Source organism: Dermacentor andersoni, chromosome 7, assembly GCF_023375885.2.
Source record: "Dermacentor andersoni chromosome 7, qqDerAnde1_hic_scaffold, whole genome shotgun sequence".
Lineage (NCBI taxonomy): Eukaryota > Metazoa > Arthropoda > Arachnida > Ixodida > Ixodidae > Dermacentor > Dermacentor andersoni.
The window spans coordinates 28109048-28133557 of record NC_092820.1 but is presented as its reverse complement, the minus strand read 5'-3'; the positions used below and the strand labels follow the sequence as shown (position 1 = coordinate 28133557).

At 46.8% G+C, this 24510-nt stretch overlaps 1 long non-coding RNA gene across 3 annotated transcripts; it reads right to left on the bottom strand.

Annotated features, from left to right (window-relative positions):
* Positions 1-19: 19 nt before the first annotated feature.
* LOC129385939 (uncharacterized) lies at positions 20-24134 on the bottom strand. 3 transcript variants are annotated; one of them, XR_011895372.1, is made up of 3 exons: positions 24013-24134; positions 18711-18788; positions 20-273 (listed from the first exon to the last, which is right to left on the bottom strand). It is a non-coding gene; the product is annotated as an uncharacterized lncRNA (long non-coding RNA). The 3 variants fall into 3 exon arrangements; XR_008613419.2 differs by lacking the exon at positions 20-273 and adding an exon at positions 17937-18419; XR_008613418.2 differs by lacking the exon at positions 20-273 and having other exon boundaries at positions 18670-18788.
* Positions 24135-24510: the final 376 nt, after the last annotated feature.

Below are 24510 nucleotides of genomic sequence, written 5' to 3'. Positions count from 1 at the left end.
GCTGCTGTGGGCTGCTGCTGTCACACACACCACGTCGGGGGGGGAGGGTGTTCAGTGTGTGTATATACATGACAGGCACAAGTAAAAGAGGAAAGGACATGGGAGAAACTTGTTTTCACCCCACCGCATCGAGTGTGCACAATGCCCTCTGGAGCTCCCTGGCCGTTGTCACATTAGCCACTTGACAGCTGCAATTATCCGTGACTCCCCTCAGAAGCACTGCAGAAACTGCAGTGAAGCTTACGTGTGAGGCGAGAGGGGATGCAGATAGAACTGTAGAGAGGAGACGAAGAGGGAGAAGAGGCAGTTCCCATATAAGACCGGGGCAGCGACTTGAGAAGGCAAGGAAACTCCACTACTAATCAACAGCGGTTGCAGGGTGCTTAAGTTCAAGGCACGATACAATACGTTGCTGCTATTTATGAAAAATAAATGCCATGCAAGTATGTCAAGCGGGCAACTCACACAGGGCGTGCAGAAGCAGAGCTGCATTAATTAACGTGCACCGCAGCGTCCAGGAAACACTACAGAAGTGGTTGACTGTGAAATCAACACTTCTGTGCCCGCCGCATTAGCTCTGCGGCTATGGCATTACTAGAGGTCATGGATTTGATCCCAATCGCGGGAGCCACATTTCGACGGGGGAAAATAGAAAACCCATGTGCACTTAGATTTGGGACACATTAAAGAACATCACGGTGTCACGGTGTCAAAATTAATCTGGAGTCTGCCACTATGCCGTGCTTCATAATCTGAGTGTCGTTTTGGCACGTACAGCCCCATAATCCAATTCGTTTAATACTTCTGCCATAATGTGATGTGCGATGTGAGGAAATGACAACGCTCAACCATCTCAGAGGTTATAAGATATGGTGCACAATAACGCCTCATGCAAACACCTCTCCCTTTGTGTTCTGCCTATTACGCAGACAAACAGCAGTGGTGCACGCAAGGTAACGTTTAACATCAATTCGCCAATCTCGTGTTAGCCTAAACGTTGCAAGAAATTAAGCTTTATCCGTCAACACTGCTAAATATCATCAGTCAGAGCATCCAGCATGGAAAGCTTCACTTACATCGATTCCCACAGTGTGTGGGATCTGCACAATTTTTTTCTTATTCCTCGTTTTTGTGTGCGTAGCACGAACAGGAAGATGTTCCAATGAGCTATTTTGAAAATATAATATTATATGTGCAATCTCCGATCACTGTAAAAGCACCGAGACCCCTAAGAAGTGTACAGGCAGGGATTTAGAGCTACTTCCGGCAGGGTTGTGGTGATTTGGGCCTTGCTTCGCCCATCTTGCAAGCTCCATATACGAGACTGCAACGCAGCCTTGCACATGTTCCCGACTATACATGCGCACACGTGCCGTCATCTGTCACAGTATGCGCACCGAGACATCTAATAACTCATCTGGCACCCATTCAAAGCTGGTTCTGGCGTTGCTGCAGTGATGGACCGCAATACATTACGGAAGCTCCAGTGCATAACACAACTGCATTGCGGTGAAGCTCAGTCTAGGGTATTGGCATTGAAACTTGTTTAAGAAATTGCATCTTCTCAAGCCACAACCAGCATGCGTATCCTTGCTCTTAAACTGCACAAGGGCCAGCCATGTCTACATGTCGGAATGTTAAGTCAGGTATAGTTCCAACCAGAATGCGCATATTGTTTGGCACGTCTAGAAAGTGTTCCTAAAGTCACTTCTGCCGCATTACAGTTGAGTTAAGCAGGGAAGCTTATGCAGTGTATTGCGTTGAAGCATATTTAAAAGCGAAAAATTGCAATTATGTTGCAGTGGTGATTTAAGCCCCTTGTTTGGGGGGCCATGACCGTGCCCCTCTGGAGGGCACAAAGGAGCGAGGAATCATGGTTGGAGCGTGGCACGAACCCTGGCGATGGCGAAACAGCTTTGATGACCTGCTCCACCGAAACTGCACTGCTTGTTCAGCAGGTGTTAATCAAGAAGCTGCAAAAATGAAACCTAGTAGTCTGGATATTTATTGACTACAGCAAGGCTTTTGACCGTCTGCGACACAAGATTCTATTAACAGAGTTGACTGCCAACGGTGTACACGGAATGGCATATTCTTTTGTTGTGTTCGTATCTGCTTGATTGCAGGCAATGCGTCGTCATCGGAAATAGTATTTCCTCCAACAGGGCAATATTGTTAGGTGTCCTACAGGGCAGCATTTTAGGTCACCTTCGACATTTACATTAATGACATGATGGATGGACATACGAGGGTTGATCCAGAAATAAGGTTCCCATCAATTTTAGAAAGAGACAACACTGTTTATTCTCATAGCAATTTACATTATTGGAAAGATGAAACTTACATAATCGCCATCTTTTTCTACGCATTTTTGTATACAGTGCTCCAATTTCTGTATCCCAGCGTCGTAGAAGTCTGCCGCCGACCCATTGATTAAGCGTTTCACCTCTTCGACTTCATCGCTCCGGAAGCGTTGGCCACTCAAATGTTCCTTGAGCTTGGGGAACAAGTGATAATCACTAGGCGCGAGGTCCGGACTGTACGGTGGGTGGGACGTGACAGTCGAGCCAAAGTTTGTCAAACGTTCCCGGGTTTGACGGGAGACGTCAGGTCGGGCGTTGTCGTGAAGCAGTGTAACAGTGGCTGCCAGTCGTCCTCGCCGGCGGTTCTGGATAGCTTGCCTGAGTTTTCATAGTGTTGCACAATAACTCGCAGAGTTGATTGTTGTCCCAGGTTCCATTAAATCGATCAGCAGTACTCCCTTACGATCCCAAAAAACAGTGGCCATGACTTTGCCAGCAGGAGTTTGAACTTCTTTGCGACTGGTGACTCTGGGTGACGCCACTCTTTGGATTTTTGTTTCATATCAGGATTTTTGTTTCATTTGTCTCCCATAAAAATGGAGCCCAACAATCCTTCCTTATCTTCTTAACAATTTTGAAGAAACTGGCCAGCACAGTCAAGGCGTTTCTCCTTGTAGTCTGATGTCAATAGCCGCGGCATCCATTGAGCACAACACTTATGATACTCCAATTTTTCAGTCAAAGCTCTTTCTACTGTACCGTAAGAACTCCCAGGAATCTGAGCAACAAGTTCACAGATGTTGATCCTCCTCTTCTGAAGCACTTTGCATTGGGCCATCTTGATAACCGAAACTGACGGTCTTCCACTCCGTTCATCATCGTGGACTTTCTTTCAACTGGCACTAAACTCCCTGAACCACTTTCGGACGTGTTGAACGGACATGCACGTGTCGCCATACACCTCTGTCAACTGACCATGAATATCCATGGGTGGAGTCACTTTGGCGTGCAAAAAGTGAATTACGGAACGAATCTCGTACTTGGCGGGATCAACAATGGGAACCTCCATATCGGACGGGTGCTGGGCCAAGAATGAGCGGTGCAGCGAGGCAAAGTGCGGCTGGGGGGAATAGAGAGGGGGGGAACAGCCGCGTGCATCAGTGTTGCCGAATTTCACCTCACACCTTCCAGTGTGGCTGGAGCTCTTTGGGAACCTTATTGCTCGATGAACCCTCGCAGAAAGCGAGGCAACAACCATTCTATATGCAGATGATACCAACCTCTTTGTCTCTGGTCTGGAGGCTTGCAATGTCATTCCTAAAGCGAACGCGCTCCTTTCCACTTCATTGGGATGGTCCAGCCACAACGGCCTTAAAATCATTATTTCTTTCCAGAAAAGTTGAAATTACAAATTTACCAGGCACTATTTGCGTCTCACATTAACTACTGCATGCGTGTGTGGGGCACCACTGTGAACACTAACACACACAAGCTTTTTCTTCAGAAGCGTGCACGTCAAATTATTGCCAACGTTCCATACCTCCACGCAACATCACCACTTTTTACCAAATTTAACGCTATCAAACTGCCAGATGTATATGGCCTTCCTTTACTGCATTCATATATTTTTTTCCTCTAACAAATTCTCTTCACTTGTAAAGTCACTGTCGGGACTACAGCCAGGATAGATGGATACTTTGTTTAGCGCAAAACAACAGACACAAGAAAGACGACAGGACAAGGTGCTGCGCCTTGTCCTGTGTATGTGTATATAACTCATTGTATAAGATGCATCTATTTTAACTTGGGTCAGCATCGTGAAATGCGATTGTGCATGTTTATACACTTATCCTAAATGTTCCAGCAGACAAAATAAACTGCAAGTACATTGCTGGAGAAAAAGAATGTCTCATGTTGGTCTTGCATATATAAGTTGCACTGTTGTACAATATGCTTGGACGAAAATTAAGGCGGCACCTATGGTTTGGAAAATATGGTACCTAAATATTTTAAATGCTCATGAATCAGCTACGTGAATGAAACATGATTGGAATGATAACGATAATTAGGCTTAGACATGAACCCGTAAAACAGCTTCAAGTGTCCAGTCAGTACTCTACTTGACTGAATTTAACCTTTAACTCAAAAACCCACATGACTGCATAGCCTTCAAAGCATACGTTCACAGGTGTGTCTCCTCCTTGTAAATATTGTCACGTGGTAGTGACGGTGAAGAAAAGCAGCAATACGGTGGAATACAAAACTAGCTTTTATTGGGCGAACCTGTGCCCACAAAAACAGGCTACACTTATAGCACAACAATAGCGGCGAACACGGTCGGCGATCGTCGGAAATCTGATCAGCGGGTCAGGTGCGTCGGCTTTTATACAGCAGTCATCGAATGTTCCAGACTAATCGTTGGGACCCGCACGCCTTCCACAAAGTTCTACAACATTCGAGTCACGCGATGAAATCAGATAAGACAAGGCTCGGCGACAACAGACAGCGGATAGAAGCATCGATAACTTTCTAGAAACTTCGGATACATGCAGACGCGTCCCGCGCTGTGCGATAAGATTTGTTAGGCGGCGAAACGTGGTCGCCCGATCAATATAAGTACACGTGTCAATACCCCCCTCTTAAAAAGCATCGTCCCGATGCTACAAATATAAGAGAGCGAAACACAAAAGGACGCTTATTAAACATAAGTAACAAAACAACGAAAAGTAATCAAGTCCGAAGGTCAGTTACGCGAAGTCCCAAAGTTCGTCAACGCTGGTGGTACGGCTTGAGTCGCACAACGTGGACAATTTCAGGCCGTGAGCGGCGCCGCTGTGACAGCGACATGCCGTCTGGCAAGACCTCATAGTCCAGTGCGCCAATACGTCGGATGATCTTGTACGGTCCGAAATAGCGACGCAAGAGCTTCTCGCTCAGTCCTCGTCGGCGTATAGGGGTCCAAACCCAAACACGGTCACCGGGCTGGTACACGACAAAGCGTCGTCGGAGGTTGTAATGTGGGCTGTCGGTCCTCTGCTGGTTCTTGATCCGCAGACGGGCGAGCTGTCGGGCTTCTTCGGCGCGCTGGAGATAGCTAGCGACGTCAAGATTTTCCTCGTCAGTGACGTGCGGCAGCATGGCGTCGAGCGCCGTCGTCGGATTCCTGCCGTAAACCAGCTTAAACGGCGTGATCTGTGTTGTTTCTTGCACCGCCGTGTTGTAAGCGAATGTTGCGTACGGCAGGACGGCATCCCAGGTCTTGTGTTCGACGTCGACGTACATTGCTAGCATGTCGGCGAGGGTCTTGTTCAGGCGCTCCGTGAGGCCATTCGTCTGCGGATGGTAGGCAGTCGTCCTCCTGTGACTTGTCTGGCTGTACAGCAGAATGGCTTGGGTGAGCTCTGCTGTAAAAGCCGTTCCTCTGTCGGTGATGAGGATTTCTGGGGCACCATGTCGCAGCAGGATGTTCTCGACGAAAAATTTCGCCACTTCGGCTGCGCTGCCTTTTGGTAGAGCTTTAGTTTCAGCAAAGCGGGTGAGATAGTCCGTTGCCACGACGATCCACTTATTCCCAGATGTTGACGTCGGAAACGGCGCCAACAAATCCATCCCAATCTGCTGGAATGGTCGGCGAGGAGGTTCGATCGGCTGTAGTAATCCTGCTGGCCTTGTCGGTGGTGTCTTGCGTCGTTGACAGTCTCGGCATGTCTTGACGTAACGGGCGACTTCAGCGGTCAGACGCGGCCAGTAATACCTTTCCTGTATTCGCGACAGCGTCCGGGAGAACCCGAGGTGCCCAGCGGTTGGATCGTCGTGTAGGGCGTGCAGTATTACTGGACGCAGCGCTGACGGTACAACAAGAAGGTAGCTGGCGCGGACTGGTGAGAAGTTCTTCTTCACGAGCAGGTTGTTTTGTAGCGTAAACGAAGACAACCCGCGCTTAAATGCCCTAGGGACAACGTCGGTGTTCCCTTCCAAATACTCCACGAGGCCTTTTAGCTCCGGGTCTGCTCGTTGCTGTTTAGTGAAGTCTTCCGCGCTGATTATCCCAAGGAAGGCGTCGTCGTCCTCGTCGTCTTGCGGCGGGGGATCGATGGGGGCGCGTGATAAGCAGTCGGCGTCGGAGTGTTTCCTTCCGGACTTGTATATTACCGTGACGTCATATTCTTGTAGTCTGAGGCTCCACCGCGCCAGCCGTCCTGAAGGGTCCTTTAAGTTAGCTAGCCAACACAACGCGTGGTGGTCGCTGACGACTTTGAATGGCCTGCCATAGAGGTAAGGGCGGAATTTAGCTGTAGCCCAAATGATGGCGAGGCATTCCTTTTCAGTCGTAGAATAATTGCTTTCCGCTTTTGACAGCGACCGGCTAGCATACGATATCACCCGTTCAAGTCCTTCTTTCCTCTGGACTAGGACGGCACCGACGCCTAGGCTACTGGCGTCAGTGTGGATTTCGGTATCGGCGTCCTCGTCGAAGTGTGCAAGTACCGGCGGCGACTGCATGCGTCGTTTGAGTTCTTGAAATGCCTTGGCCTGCGGCGTTTCCCATTTGAACTCGACATCACATTTGGTTAGATGTGTTAGCGGCTCCGCGATGCGTGAAAAGTCCTTGACAAAGCGCCTATAGTAGGCACACATGCCAAGGAATCTGCGCACTGCCTTCTTATCGGTGGGCTGCGGGAACTTTGCGATGGCAGCTGTCTTCTGTGGGTCGGGGCGTACTCCTGATTTGCTGATGACGTGGCCTAGGAACAAAAGCTCATCGTAAGCGAATCGACACTTTTCCGGCTTCAGAGTGAGCCCTGATGACTTGATGGCCTCTAGTACTGTTGCAAGCCGCCTCAGGTGGTCGTCGAAATTTTCGGCGAAGACGACGACGTCATCCAAGTAAACGAGACAGGTCTGCCACTTCAATCCTGCTAAAACTGTGTCCATCACGCGCTGGAACGTTGCAAGAGCCGAGCACAGTCCGAATGGCATAACCTTGAACTCGTAGAGGCCGTCTGGGGTGACGAAGGCCGTCTTTTCGCGATCTCTTTCGTCGACTTCTATTTGCCAATAGCCAGACTTGAGGTCCATTGACGAGAAGTATTTAGCGTTGCAGAGCCGATCCAGTGCGTCGTCTATCCGTGGGAGGGGGTATAGGTCCTTCTTCGTGATCTTGTTCAGACGACGATAATCGACGCAGAAACGCAGGGTTCCGTCCTTTTTTTTCACCAAGACTACAGGAGATGCCCACGGGCTTTTGGACGGCTGGATGATGTCGTCGCGCAGCATTTCGTCGACTTGGTGCCTTATAGCTTCACGTTCTCGCATCGAAACTCGGTATGGGCTCTGGCGGAGAGGTCGAGCGCCCTCTTCGGTTATAATGCGATGCTTTGCGACTGGGGTTTGTCGAATCCTTGATGACGTCGAAAAGCACTCTTTGTATCGTCGAAGTAGACTTCTGAGCTGCTGTTGCTTAATCGTGGGGAGACTTGGATTTATGTCGAAGTCTGGCTCGGGAACTACGGTCGTCGGGGTAGATGCGGCAGAATCCAAGAGGACAAACGCATTGCTCTTTTCCAGAATTTCCTCGATGTATGCGATCGTCGTGCCCTTGTTGATGTGCTTGAACTCCTGGCTGAAGTTTGTCAGCAACACTTTCGTGTGTCCTCCGTGCAGTCGAGCGATCCCTCTTGCGACGCAAATTTCACGGTCTAGCAGTAGACGTTGGTCGCCTTCGATGACGCCTTCTACGTCAGCGGGTGTTTCGGTGCCGACCGAAATAAAAATGCTGGAGCGAGGCGGGATGCTCACTTGATGTTCGAGCACACTCAAGGCGTGGTGACTACGAGGGCTCTCCGGCGGTATCGCATTATCTTCCGACAGCGTTATTGACTTCGACTTCAGGTCGATGACTGCGCCGTGTTGGTTGAGGAAGTCCATGCCGAGAATGACGTCTCGTGAACACTGTTGGAGGATAACGAAGGTGACAGGGTAAGTCCGGTCGTGGATGGTAATTCTTGCCGTGCACATTCCTGTCGGCGTAATCAGGTGTCCTCCAGCGGTCCGAATTTGAGGGCCTTCCCATGCAGTCTTAACCTTCTTCAACTGGACGGCGATGTGTCCACTCATGACTGAGTAATCAGCGCCTGTGTCGACTAAGGCGGTGACTGCGTGGCCATCTAGAAGCACGTCGAGTTCGGTGGTTCTTTGTCTTGCGTTGCAGTTGGGTCTTGGCGTCGGATCACGGCTGCGTCGTGTTGAACTGAAGCTGGTACGTCGCGTCGTCAAGTCGTCTTTCGTCGGTGTAGTCTTGGCTTCCTGACTTCCTTGGGACGGCGGCGTGTCGTTGTTATGTCGTCGAGATGGTTTCTTCGGCGTCTTCGTCGGCGGCGGAGGATCTTCGTCAGTTCGACGAAGAGCAACCGCACCTCCATCGGTTGCTGCTTTTAGTTTTCCGGACATGGGCTCGCTGACCGGCCCCGGGCTGGGCCAGTGTATGGTCGGCGCTGCGGCGAGAGGTAGCGGCCTGGTGATGGCGAACGCGACGGTCGTCGAGAGCTCCACTGAGTAGCGGCGAGGTAGTCGGCGATATCGCGAGGACGTTCACCTTGCTGCGGGCGCGGAGCGTTGACGGCGAAACCTCGCAGTCCCATCTCCCGGTATGGGCATCGGCGATAAACATGGCCGGCTTCTCCGCAGTGATAGCAGAGCGGGCGGTGGTCGGGGGCTCGCCAAATGTCCGTCTTCCTCGCGTAGGTGCGCTGGGCGACGGGTGGGCGTGCTGGCGGCGGCGGCGGCGAACGACGGAATTGCGTCGTTGCAGGGCCCTGGCGTGGTCGCGGAGGGGGACCGTGACGGCGTGCGACGGCGGCGTATGTCATCGCGTCTGGCTGCGGCTGCGGTAATTGTGGTTGCAGCTCGGGAACTCCAAGCGATCGGTGCACCTCTTCTTTCACAATGTCGGCGATCGAAACCACTTGGGGCTGCGACGAAGGCAGGACCTTGCGCAGTTCTTCACGCACAATGGCCCTGATTGTCTCCTGAAGGTCGCCGGAATCCAGTCCTTGGATGGCGTACTGCGGCGTGAGCCCCTGGCGGTTATATTGCCGGGTGCGCATCTCCAGAGTTTTCTCGATCGTCGATGCTTCTGCAGAAAACTCAGCTACGGTCTTCGGCGGGTTACGAATAAGTCCTGCGAAAAGTTCTTGTTTAACGCCCCGCATCAGGAAGCGGACTTTTTTCTCCTCTGACATTTCCGGGTCGGCGTGCCGGAAAAGGCGGGCCATCTCCTCCGTGAAGATCGTGATCGTCTCGTTTGGCAGCTGCACTCTGGTTTCTAGTAGTGCTTGGGCTCGCTCTTTTCGCACGACGCTTGTAAACGTTTGCAAGAAGCCGCTTCGGAACAGGTCCCACGTCGTTAAGGTGGCTTCTCGATTCTCGAACCAGGTCCTGGCGGCGTCTTCCAGTGCGAAATAGACATGCCGCAGCTTGTCGTCGCTGTCCCAACCGTTAAACGTAGCGACCCTCTCATACGTCTCGAGCCAGGTTTCCGGGTCCTCGAATGTTGATCCGCGGAACGTCGGAGGTTCCCTGGGCTGCTGCAGCACGATGGGGGACGCTGGGGCTGCCACTGGGGTTGCCTTGTCCACAATCTTCTTGGTCTTCTCAGGTAGAAGTCCGTGCTCCGGGGGCAGCTGTTGAAGATGGCGGCTTGCTCGATGCTCCGGGACTACGTTGGTGTTCTCTTTGCTGTCCGGGCTTGGATCACGGCTTGTCGGGGGCGTCCGGTACATGAAAGGAAAAGCACCTCCACCAGATGTCACGTGGTAGTAACGGTGAAGAAAAGCAGCAATACGGTGGAATACAAAACTAGCTTTTATTGGGCGAACCTGTGCCCACAAAAACAGGCTACACTTATAGCACAACGATAGCGGCGAACACGGTCGGCGATCGTCGGAAATCTGATCAGCGGGTCAGGTGCGTCGGCTTTTATACAGCAGTCATCGAATGTTCCAGACTAATCGTTGGGACGCGCACGCCTTCCACAAAGTTCTACAACATTCGAGTCACGCGATGAAATCAGATAAGACAAGGCTCGGCGACAACAGACAGCGGATAGAAGCATCGATAACTTTCTAGAAACTTCGGATACATGCAGACGCGTCCCGCGCTGTGCGATAAGATTTGTTAGGCGGCGAAACGTGGTCGCCCGATCAATATAAGTACACGTGTCAATATGGATGAATGACTGATAAATCAACTATATAAATAATTGCTGAAAGCTTTAATTCATTATATATATATATATATATATATATATATATATATATATATATATATATGTATATATATATATATTGACATTAATAAAATTATGTGCATCAATGCAATCAGTAACAGTGATGTTTATGTTTAAGTTAATCTGGAAATGCTACACGTTTTCGATTGCCGACCCTGTTTTGCCCTTCTATGGTGGCATGCCACTATGGAAGTGGCAATAACTTATGCTATGGAATGTAATTGGAAAATAAAGTTCTAACTGAAGAATAGAAATTGTAAATAATGGCAATATTTAGCAAAGGAAATAAAAGTTGGAAGACATTTTTGCCCTGGGTAGGATCTGAACCACAATCTTCACATGTCCAGTCCAGTGCAATGCTTTCACAATGGTTCAGTAATGTCTTTTGTTCGAACAAGGTTACTAACAGTGAAGGATGAAATTGGCAGCCTAGTTGTAAACTTGGTACACACAATAAATTTCTTCGCTTACGTACCTGATAACACTGGTGCAGACGATCCCTATGACCGTTTATCAATGACACCAAACATTGAAACACTTAAATATGTAATCTTGCCTCTTCAGCAGCTGAAGGCTGCATAGCACCATGTCCTTGCAAAGAGTTGACGTAAAAAGAACAAAAATTGCGACAGCTTGAACTATTTACTACACACCATTGCAAAAGGTTTTTGTAAGTGAATGTAACTCATTATTCAATTAAAGGAATTCTAAATAATGATATTAAAAATGTTCATCAGTGCCCATTTCACTTCCTTGCGTGCTCGGTAATATTTACTTATGTTTCAACTAATACACACTTTCTCTTTACTCTCTCAAGACAAGCTGCGAGAAGGCGTGTCCATGGATGCAGTACTGGATAATGTGCGGTCCAACGTGGATGAGACGTTCCACTGCATTAACCTGTTAAGCAAGCAGGATCCACCAAGGACAACCTTACAAAAGTGAAATTTTTGAGAGAAAAAATAAGGACCTTTTGGATGAGAGATTTTATGCTAGTCATTATGACCACACCACAACTGATTGTGTATGTGTCGATGGAACACATGGAACAGCAGGTGAGCATTACTATATAAATGCATTAATAATAAAAGCAAAAAAGAGGGAATGCTGTTTGAGAATAATTGCAATAGATATGATGAGTAGTATTCCTTCACACTTAGGACTTTTCTCTTAATTTTTCTCGCGTTTTTTATTTCATGCAGTTCTCAGTTATCAGTAAACAGAGCAAGAATGAATTCAGCGCTCTGTACACTGGTGATATTCTATTGCTACTGTCCTCATCGCTGCATGCCCTGCATATCCTGTCTGTATTGTCACCACGCAGTTATAATAGGTAACATGATACAGCTCTTATCACCGTTGTCCAGAGTGCAGAAACAGTGCATTTCACTGTGTATTAGTGCCTTCTATCAGAGGTACAGCTGTCTCGAGGCTGTTTGGCATCCTGAACTGTTTGCCAATTAGGCAAACCACTGATTACTGCTACAGTCAAAGGTGCTTTTTCTTGGGGGTGGTTTCCTGAGGACTGCGAAAATAAAACATTTAAAAAATCAGGCAGTCCAAAAAAACAATTTATGCATGCCTTTTACTGCCATTTAAAGGGACGTGCTAGTCGAAAACATAAGAATCTAGAACTATGAAACCCCAGCTGTTTGCACACTTTTTTATGGTAATTTCAAATACTATATAAGTCAGTTTTATAGCAAGTTGCATAGGTTTTGTTCTGTACAACGACAATGTGTAAAACGTAGGCATTCTTGCCCCCAATTTTTTTATCTCTACACTTCAATAATTGCAGACCAGTGATGGCACATAATCCTCCAAATCGACTGTAGAATACTGAAATATGTTACCGAAATCGTTATGCACTGTTATGTTTGTTATGTTACACTGTATAAGAAGTGTTAAATTAGTACCTGTGAAACCATTTCAAAATGTTTAGACAACCAGTAAGTGTTACTCGAGATTTTATCTTAAGTATATAAGTGATGTTGAAGATCAACCCCTCAGTGGTGGTCAAGACAGTTTAGGATTTCAAGCAGAAAGTTGTCATTCTGGAGCAGTCTAGGAGCAGAAAATTTTTTTTCTACTTCGTGTTCGAAAAGTCTTTTTGGAACACTTGGAGTAGTGCAGAAGTAATCTGTAGCCATTTGGTAGAGCTTGTTATTACTGTGCAGTCAGTAAGTGCTGCTCAAGAGTGAAGCAAGACACAAAGCCAACAGCAACCAATTAAGCTTGTCTTCCCAAGGACGGTATACCATGCACATCATGTTGCAAACATCTTTATTTGGGTAGGCAAGGAACTTAATTTTGTACCCGCCCTAGTTACTTAGTGGCTGTGGTGTTGGGCTGCTAAGCACGAGGTCGCAGGATTGAATCTCGGCCACGGCCGCTGCATTTCGATGGGGGCAAAAGGCGAAAACACCCATGTACTTAGATTTAGGTGCACGTTAAAGACCCCAGTTGGTCGAAATTTCCGGAGTCCCACACTACTGCATGCCTCATAATCAGAAAGTGGTTTTGGCACGTAAGACCCCATAATTTAATTTTTCTTAATTTTGTAAACAAACCACAACATTTATTAGGCTTCTTGGTGCTTGTGCTGTAACAGGAGAGAGTATGTATGTGTGTAAATAAAGAAATACATATCATGCCATGTTACAGTGGCCCCTTTCCACTGCTGGTATGCTTCACCACAGTACATTGCATAAGCTTCTTCCTGTAGCAAGCTATATTGCAGCAAAGTTGACGCTTGAAAACCGGCATTATACAACATTTTTGACAATGGTCGTGCCTTCCGCACTTTGAAGGCAAAGCATTTCAGCATCCGAAATTTCAGCTGTCCTTATAATTAATTGTCTCTATGGGGTACGTGGCGGTGTTGCAAAGATACCCGAATTCTCATGCATGCCCGAAAAATAGTTTGTTGGTTGTATTTCTGCTTGGTAATGAAGACGGCTAGGACAGTGCACATTAGTGACACAACAGTGGCCAAATGCTCAGATTCTTTTAAGTAGAGTGCCGTGTGCTTTTATGATTTCGGTGAAGTTAGCATCTCAATTTGCCATACACACACCTGCAAATTATCTATTTATTAAACTCACGCACACAAAATAGCACTATAATGAGAAATGCATAGTGTTTTAGCTGTTCCCTGCAGAATGTTTTCTGACAACTGCTGTGATAATGGATGGATGGATAACTTTCTTGAGGTCGGTCGGTACGCGCGATTACTATGCAGCGGGCCGCTCCCACGTCGGGACAGAGAGGCCATGCACAGCTCTGGCCTGATGGACAGCCCAGAGCTGTGCTTCAAGGTCCGAGCTGTGTAGAGCTCGGTTCCACTCACCCCTGTGGTTCCGGCGCCAGGGGGATAAGCCCAGAGCATGTGATCAAGGCTAGCTATATCCTTACAGTAGCGACTCGCATTGTGAGGGTGCGCATCAGGAAAGATTTTGTGCAGGTAGGTCAGGCATGGGTAGGTACCCGTCTGGAGCCACCTGTACGTGACTTCTTGTGCTTTATTGAGTGCTTTGTGCGGTAGCGGCACGGTTCTCTTGACTAACTTATAATGCTGGGTGAGATCGTTCTGAGTGACGAGGGGATCGCGCTCCCTTGCCCATCCTGCCGAGAGGGAGTCCGGGCTCGCACGGTGAGTTAGAGCTCGTGCGGTCTCGTGTGCTGTCTCGTTGAGGTTAGGGAGCAGCCATTGGAAGAATGGTCCCATGTGTGCCGGGAACCAGTTGACATAGTGTGGGGTGAGTTGATGAGTACCAAGTATTGTGCCGACGGTCCAGGATATGCTCCCTGTTTCGAAGGACAGAATTCTAGGAGTGCAAGGCTGATGGCCGCCTGCTTGGCCACCTTAGGACTATCAGTGCAGACCGTGCACGAGTTGATGACCATGCCATCTTTGTTGACCACCGCTGCTACATAGGCTCGTTTGCCAGGATATTTAGCTGCGTCCGTAAAGCAGCATGCTTTCCCGGAGGCGGCTGCCTGTCAGAGTGCTTTGGCTTGACCAAGTCTGTCGGTATTGTGCTCTGGGTTCATATTCCTGGGCAGAGGGGCTGCCCTGATCTTTTTCCTCTTGTCGGGTGTTAGCCCATGGCTGTTACACTCGATCTCCCGAAGCGCAACACCAATTTCTCGTAGGATCCACCTGCCCGCAAGTGTGCTGGACAGCCTGGTGATCTGTGCCCGTTCCTGTGCCTCCGCTATGTCGCTCGGCGTGTTGTACATGCTTAATGCGTCCAGTGCTTGTGTGCATGGGTAGACCCATGGCTCTCTTGGCGACCTTACGCAGGAGCGTTTCAAGCTTGTCTCTCTCCACTTTGGACCAATAGTGCATGGCCACGATGTACATGAAGTGACTGATTACAAAGGCCTGTGCAAGTCTAAGCAGGCTGTCCTCCTTGAGCCCGTGATGCCGGTTGGCTACTCGTCTCAGAAGGCGTGTGGCGTTCTCAGCCTTCGTGGCGAGCTTAGCGACTGCGATGGTGTTCGAGCCGTTCACCTCTATTGTCATGCCCAACATCTTGATGTGACCGACCACCGGAATGGGAAATCACAATATGCGCTGCTGGCGTAAAGGCTGTCCAGTAAAAACCACAAAAGCATGCAAACATGCACATGCTGCTTCTTACCATTTCACAGGCAGCCATGAGAAGGTAGAAGCGGGTGACTATATCATGTAACCCTCTCCTTGATAAAAATAGTGTATCTAGACAGTGAGACATATATGTCCCACTTTTTTGATTCATACATAATGCTTGTTTGCTTTCAAAGTTCACTTTTTAAGAACAATATTTGATCACGAATATACTCTTAATGCTTCACACACAAAACAATTTGTTACCTTGCTGTGTCCATGAAAGGGTTGTATTAAGAATAATTTTTTGGCAGCCTTGTTGACAGTTTGACAGCATCATTCAGTGAATCCTCAACAGGCACTCTGCAACACTTTTTCAAGAAGGAAAACCAACCTACTGAGTTCAACACATGCGATTTTACATTTTATCACAATCTTAATGCAGCTGGCACATCTGGGTTCAAGCTCATATAGTGCTAACTTAGGCCAGTTGGCAAATGTTGCAGCACTTCATTTGTCTCCTTATGTCCTGTGTGTTGTTATGTTTTTTATTCAAGCTCATACTTCTGAGCAGCAAGCAAAATGCAGTTGACTTCATTCCATTAATTCGACTGTGACGGGACCGACGAGACAGACTGAATTATCTGGTGGGTCAAATTTAAGAAGGTGCAGAAGAAATGCTGACACACACGACTGATTTATTTGCCATGGTTTACGTACAGATTCTAACATGCCCCAAAGTGAAACACACGCCCGCTGTCTGTGTGTCCAAATTGTAAACTAGCATAGAAAGGACAAAAGCCTCTAAAATGAAAGAGAAATCAAATGCGCACACAATTTTTATTTAAAAGAAATGGAGAAGAGTCTGATGTGTTGCACATTGCAACCAGTTTTCCAAAGTGAGCTTCGCTGCAGTACATCCGTGTTATGCGGTAAAGCATACAAAAATCGCCAAGGAAGTTTTGTTAAGCACGACACATTAGAAATGGGTAAATACCGCAATCAGACGTTTTGATCTGTGATTATTGCTTGGAGCTCCTCCAGGGCAGGCAAGAAATAGGCATTTCCTGCAGGAGATAAAGTCTGTTTAGCACATCTACTGTCCTCTAAGGTATGTCACCAAAGGGGTCGCTTATTGGGTTCACTGTAGGGGCCAGCATGCATGCCGACTGCTCAAATTGGAATTATTGGGTGAAGGCCTATTTTAGTATCAAAATAATAAAGTTTGGACCTATAGAAATGCACGTGTGCCGGCTGGGACTTTCAGCCGGGATAAAATTAATAGGAGTCTACTGTTCTGTAGCCACTGAGCACTGCAGCATGCCAATATTCTGCTATGTGTAGTAGGAGATACATTCTTGCTGCAAAGTCCACTGCCGTATGGTACAGTCGACTTCTGTTAATTCGACTCCGGGTAATTCAATCCTGGCCGGCGGTCATACATTTCTACAGTCCCGGATCTCTTATTTTGATTGTAAAATTGGCCTTCGCGGGATAGTTTGAACTTGAGCAATGACTCGCTGTTGACCCCTATGGTGAACCCAATAACGACCCCTTTAGTGGCAGCACGTCTACCCCGGCAATGCTTAGGAAACAATGTATGCATTCAACACCTGTGATCGCGTGTCGACAACTCCCATTTATGCTTGCCCTAGGAAACTTTTCAAGCAAGAACCATATATTACAACATTTAATTACGGTATTTACCCGATTCTAATGTGTGCCTCATATGTTAGCACTAGTAGAATGCAAGAATTGTACACTTTTCTTTTCAATTACAGTGGTAAGCTCCCAGCCATGATTCGGTAATGCCTGCCATATGCATTCCAACCCATTTTTATTCTTAAGTAAATTTCCTTTTCATGATCAGGGTCCCTTGCGAGCAACTGACCTAGGTAAAATTACTCCTGTACAGACTCTAAAGGCTGACTGGCGATGTGAATTCTTGAACATTGTCTTCTGCATATTAATCTTCAAACCCACTAACACTTTTTTGGTTAAGGTCCTCAATCACTAATAATTTGTCCCCACTGTTGCTGAGATATTCACCATTGATCCGCATTCCGAATGTGCTGCAACTGCAGATTTGAAATGGCCTTAATCAAAGCCAGGACAAGAATAGGAAAGACCATTGCATTGAGGAATGACCAGGAAAGGAACAGTGCCACCGCCTCTTTGAAGGAGCTTGAGCTCAAAAAGGAAAGTGTTGGCTGACGCTGAGATGCAGGTTACCCACATCCACACCAAAATAAACCCCTTAAAGCAGCGAAACGCAACACTGAGGCATGCGCAGGCTGAGAGTATGTCAGGACAGTTGAGGTTGACTTTCCAGTTGTTTGGAGAATCTCACTTGTGACAAAGTTCGGGCATAATACCAATGAGCTTGCGATCAGTTGATACAAATAGCTCTATTTGCTTTTGTATGCATTATCGGGATTGTAGCGGTCGTAGTTGTCGGGAGGACCTTGGGACGACAGGGCTAGGTGAGCAGGGTTTATTTGCAGGATTTATATTTAAAACATGATATACATCGCCAGTCTAGCGTGACTCCCACATGGAGCGCGCAAGACGACGCGTACAGCACACTAGTACATTTCGAGCATGACAACGAGCACTCAGCTCATGACGACAAGCACACCCTAGCAGCCGGCAAACGCTGCTTATAAGCACTTGTTCCCCCCGTCATCATTCGACGTTACCGTAGATGACCCGCCCTTTTGGAGGAGGGCTCACAAACACGTGTTGCACAGGTTTCAGTGCCGCACACACACAGGTGTAAAGGTCCGGAGCCGACGTCAGAGGGCTTCGTAGAACTCTGCTCCGTCAAGGGTGGCACTGCCGAGTACCACATTCCTGAGCTGACCCCGCGCCACGTGGCTGCCGGTTATCCGCAGTTCTCTGAAGTGCACCCCGTCTGGTTGGATTGGAACACGTGCAGCGGGCTGAAATAGCTGGCACGTTGCCACCCCGTACGGCCATTCCTAACAGCATCTCTTTTTATTCGCATTTTAATATGTTCGACTCTATTTGCCGTGAGCTAGACCACTTTTTTTACAGCAAAGCTGTCTATGGCTAGGATCTGGCGGATCGCATCCGCGCATAGACCAACAATTTTTCATACGGTGGGCCGATCCCGAAGATAGTGCAATATCAGGCGGACCCGAGGCAGAAGTGAAGCAGGCATTAAGCACTCCCCATATGTGGGCTGATCCCGAAGGTCGTGAAATGCCAGTCCAACCTGCGGCGGAGATGAAGCAGGCTTTAAGCACTCCCTACACACGGGCCAATCCCATAGGTAGTGCAATACCAGGCCGACCCGCGGCGGAGGTGCAGTTCACCATTAAGGGGCCCACATACACAGCTTCGCTGGTCATCCTTCACAGAGTAAAAAGGCACCAAGTTTTTTTCGATATTTTAGTAGCTGTGCTTTTTACAAACCCCTCTTTTCAGTTTTCTATATTGAATAAAATAAACACTACTCCTTACTGTTCAAACTGGATTGTTGTTTTTATTTTTTTAACATGCTTACCAGAGAGTGACAGCATCAGGTGACATGGTGTTAGCCCATCTTGACATAAAACAAAGTTCTGTGAAACTTGGCGAAAACCTGAAAAAATCAGGGAATCAGAGCAAACGGGGATGGTCGATATTCTAGTAGACATTAAGAGGAAAAAATGAAGCTGGGAAGGCCATATAATGCATAGGGTAGATAACCAGTGGACCATTAGAGTCGCAGAATGGGTGCCAAGGGAAGGGAAGTTCTATCAAGGATGAAATTTGAAAGCACAAGTTCGCATCAGCTAGTGCAAGATAATTGGAGATTGCAGGGAGGCGCCTTCATCCTGCATTGAACTTTAAAATAGGATGATGAATGCGTGCAACTCTTTAAAAAGAAATTTGGGCCGGAAATAGCTTGCACACTTTACCAAGACACGAAACCAAATTTGTATGCTTTGCCACTAACACGGATGTATTCCAGCGAAGCTAACTTATGAAAAGCGGCCACCATTGTGCAATCATCTATTTCATTGTTGGAACACCTTGCGAAACGTAGCATGATGTGTTGGAAGGAGCCCTGTAACTTTTTTTCTTTATAGCCGGCTATATGATGCACATGCTGAATTTTTTCTAATTAATTCTAGGTGATATCCAAATTAAGCAGTAATTTTATGCAGTATTAAAACGTACCTTAGTGTAACAGTACAATGAGAGATGTAATCAAAAATTTGTATGTATGCACATTTGAGTGCGCATGCTGTTAGATATGGGACGTTTTCCTGAGCCTACTTCGAGTTCACCAGACCACATCGAATCGCGCCACACCTAATTAAGGAGCGCAGAAGCACATCTACCACATTCCCGAGGCGCGGCATGTCCAAACCCACTGCTTGACTCTTCCTGAAAGTGTTGCGGGAGCCTGGCACGGTTCCAGGTAATGTAGGTCCCGAGCAAAGCTGCTTTGCAGCTCTGAAAGGGCGCTCGAAGACAACCAGTCTCCCCCCATCCGCCTATTGTGACGGTGCTTGCAAGCCGCGAGGCAACGATGGCCATAATGCACCGTGAAGCCCTGGGAGCAATCGCCCCCGCCCACCTTTGTGACGGCAGTTGCAGACCAGGAAGGCAATACCGCAGACAAGTAGTCCCTCCGACAACTGGAGCCCAAGGAGCGACCCTCTGAGCCGAATGTGACTTGCACTTGCACGGGCACCTACCATTGGCCGAAAATGACGCCACCTGAGTGGGCTCGCTGATTGGCCGAACGTTACGTGACTTCGAGACACCGAAGGGGTTAAAAGCCAGAGATTGGGAGCACCAGAGCATTCCTTCATTCATTTCTTTCGAGCTTCTTGTCACGGGCCGCAGCGTCCGAGTTGCTGCCGGCCCGTAATGACTTTATGACTTAATTTCTTTGTACTCTCACTGTAAATAATGTAAATAAACCTCCAGTTTTCATCTCAAAGTTCTCCTCAACCTCGGCAAGGTCCAAAATCTGGGGGACAGCAACTGGAATTGTCCTCCAGATCCAACAATGCATGCGTGCTGTCATCCTTGAGTGCGCACAGACGTGAAACTGGTGCACTGGTCTCAGTGCAGCTTGGTAGCTCATAGTTTGTGAGGGGATTCGTAATGGCAATGCTCCACCACGTCACAATGCAGCAGTCAACACTGAAGAGAAGAAATGCTAATCTTACCGACACTGCACATGCTCAACAAGCCAATGAGAGTGCTGACACGTGATCTTGAAGCTCGCCAGATCCATCACCTTAATTTGCGCGTCGTACATGACAGCATAATCAACATTTAATCATCAATTTATTTCAACTACCATGTACGTCGATGTTGCTTCTGTAGTGTTGATACTTTGTTGACACCCGCCCCCCTTTTTTTCTTCAAGGATACCTCTGACAGTGAAAAATAACATTGTGAATGTCCACATCAACAGGAACTGGCATAAGATGCAACCATTTGCGACCTTTTTAACAGAAGCTTGTATTGCCTCACTGGTCTCGGTGTTACTGCACGAAAAAACCCAAGCTGCGGAAAAATAGAAATTGCTTATCAGGCTGCGGATTCGAACCACCGATCTCCGGGTTGGGAGACCACCACGCTAACCGATTCGGCCACTGCCAGTTCATCAAACACTGCCTTTAAGGAGGGTAAGTAGAAGCCGCGCAAGGCATGAGCCAATCACGGGCGTACCCTTCCTCCAGAGGAGGGAAAGGGTGTGTTCGCTCACCTGACACCTGCAGTTTCCCACACCAGTTCAGGCCCAGCAGTCAGATGGGGAGGCCGCGTTTGGTCTGTTCTGCCGAAGAGCAGGCTGCGTTGAAGGAATGGCAGTGGGAACAGGCAGTGTTTGATGGATGCCACTAGGAACTCGCTCGAAAAAGAGGTCGACAATGACGTGCCGACCTCGCCGTGAGGCGTTACAAAGTGCCGCAGATCCCAAGCTTCGCTTGCACCCCGCTTCACAGCAGTGGAAGGGCAGTAACTTTTTTGGCCTCCGTCCTTCAGTCATAGTCCAAGCATGCTCTTGCTAAATAGAATCATTCTTGGCAACTAAAAGTTAGTGTTTAAGTGCAATTAAAGCTCGTCCATGGAACAGTTTCCAGGAGTTCAGAATTTCACAATAAGTAGAATACCATTTTGTTGGCAAGTACTATGGCAGAGGTAGTGACCTATAGGTAGATACTGAAAGAGCCAGTATTCAGTAAAAACTTATAAATGTAAACAAATTTGGCCTAGTCTAGTTTAGAGTAATTGGCAAAGATACCTGTTTTTGCAGACTTATTCTAAGTGAAGGTTTAGCGCTACAGGACTGTGTGCCCGTTTCATTCCAACTACATCTGCCCAACTGATGCCATTATAGATTAACATTACTGAATATATTCTGCAATCACATTATTTATTCATGAATAAAACTTGCGCAGGTAACATGTATGTACCGTCAAAAAGAGTAGATTTGAGAGAGATTATACAGCTAGCAACGTACTGCAAAAGTAAAAGGTCACAAAGCGAATTTGTTCTCGTGAAAAAAGTATAACATTATTTGCAATGTTGTTAGAACTTCAAAAATAAATTTTTTGTTGTAAGGCACAACTAGTAAACAACTATAGTAAGAATTTCATTTAAAGTTGGAGGAATGGTACAACTCTTTGCATTCTGGGGAGTTAAGAAGAGTGGAATTAAGAGATCTCAACTCTGTCAAGTAGGAATGAAATGGAGGGCCCTGCCCCATTCTGCAACTTTACTGTGGACCAGTGTACGCCAACATGGCAACTAAGAAAAAAATTGGGTATTTCATGGTGCGTGTAGATCCATAGACTTTTGTTCCCAACGGTATCTTTTGATGACATGCTCAGGCTTTTTTTTTTTAGTCACTTGTTGCACTTTTATGCGATAAAATCTACTTGAACCTCTCTCTTGTGGTTGCAAGATCCGCAGGCGAGCTCGTTCCCTCAATCGGCTGCCACCACCCAGTCCCTACTCAGCACATAACCATATCTTGTGAACATTATATACATCTTTTTTTTTCACCTCCTAGCATTTTGGGCGATTTCCTGAGTGATGAAAACAAGCAATACATAAAATCAGCAACATCTATCATTACGACAGATTCATAACAATAGTGCTGCCACTACATTGTTTTAGCTTTCTATACTAAATAAACTCACTGGGTCTGCGCTCGGTGTGGGCAGGGGTAGCTTGAACACGCAAGTTTTTGGTAACATTCATAACAAAGCAAACAAGCTTTCAGGACTATAAACCTTTGAGTCGCATCAGCTACGTGGGAGCAAAATATACATTAAAAAAACTGGAAAAAAAGGCACCCTGTTATATGCCACTAATCCTTTCCTAAAAAGCTGCAAGAATTTTAGGCTGTTTTGATAGAATTATAGCATGGCACAAAGCTGATGGTGCTGTGCATTTGGTCACCGCAAGCAGCTGTACATTGTTAACCTCTCTGGTCAATCATGCCTGCTGCAGAAGCATCCCTAGTATGTCTACAAATTTCAAGATACTTGATTTAGTGCGGTATCACTCTTTGTTGGCATTTTTATCAGACTGACGCAGAAGTGGGAGCACTGTACACTGTTCACATTTTCTTTGAGCGCAAAAGATAAGTATGCGTTGCATTCACCACTAATAGAACATATTTAATGCTGTTCTTAAGTTTACAGCCTTACAGCACATGACAAAGGTATTCATGACAAATCTGTGCATGTCATACAGACAGCTGAAATTTCAAATGAAACACCACTTTCCTCCCTCTAGAGAAAGTGCCACACCCAGCCAGAGTCAAGGCAACACAAACAAACAGTGCGACGCAAAACACAGTCTTAAAAGTGTCGCTCACCATGACGCATTACTTCAGTAAATCGCCCAATTCAGAATGCGCAATGCCACGGTGGAAAATGTGCCACGCAACAAAACTGGATAAGAAAAAAAAAAATGGGTGGTGCTAGTCACGTGAACCCGATGTGGTTCTTCGGCTCAAGTATGTGACAAGGCAAGGAAGGAACGTCGCTTGCGGATGCTACTCCAGGCAGAGGGAGAGAGTGTCTCTGTTGGCAGTCATGCTCACCTCATGGTGGTATGGTAAGAGGGCATTCAATTTCTTCTGTCTCCTCTAATAATAAACCAGTTTAAAAGATTATTTCGGTAAAGCAATGCGAGAAGTCTGAAGTCATTACTCAAAACATTCATTGTGGATATGAAGTCCAATGCATGTGGAACTGTCAAAAGTGGTACACTCATATTCTTCTCATCTACTTTCAAGAAATTTCACTCTAAATTGACCTAGACCTCTGCATTGTCACAGACAGCAGGAAGCAACCTTGAAGTCTGTTGAATTCCTCATTAATGCATGAAAATCCAGGATGCAGCAGCAAAGTAACAGTCTACTACACATAACTCCATCTCTCCATCTTCACCTCTGCGTTCAGGCAATGAAATGCAGTTTTTACCATAGCGAACATGAGATGTTCACTTGTTGGAGATGCAGCTCTTAGCCTGCCTACGTGACTGTGATATTTAAAAAGGATGCCAGTTATTTAAAACTATGTTATTATTAAAAAAAATAACATCTTTCATGTTCGTAACATGCCAGGAGGCAATAATCACCTTGAAAAGTAATTATGTCCCATGGCTGTATTCGGGTCTCAAGAAGCTTTAAATTGCAGTGTAAACTAAAACTTGCTAGGGGGCCTGATCAAAGGCCCTAAAAAAACAGGCCAAACAGGGGGCTAAATGTTTCTTCAATAGAATAGAAAGTTTGCGATGGAAAGTTATCACCAAATATAAATGAAAATATATTACTTCAGACTTACCACCAGACTTTCACAATTCGAGTCTTGTTCTCCAAGATGCATTGCCATTCCGATTTGTCCAGCTAGCGAGAAATGCAGTTCGTATTGCCTCCGCCAATGTGTTGCAAATGCACATGTGATGAACTCTACAAAATGAGAGCAGCATTGAAGAGAAACTGAGTAGCTGAAAGTGCACGCACTGTTGCTTCTACGCACAATATGGAACTAAACAGCAGGGGTAAATTTCATTAAAAGAAATTTCGTTCGTATTGAAACATAAGTTGACTCTGAATATAAGACAACCCCTTACTTCAAGTCATCGCATTACAGTCGCCTTTATAATGGAAAACTACGTTTTATAAAAAATTGGCACTGAAAGCACCATGCCCCGCTTTGTTTTTGTGTACCATGCAGAAATTCTAGATTCTAAGCTTTTGTTTTAAATGTAACGAAACTCGTCAAATTTGGTGCAGTGGTTGCCGCGAAAAACGAATACTCCGTTTACATGTATTTAGATCG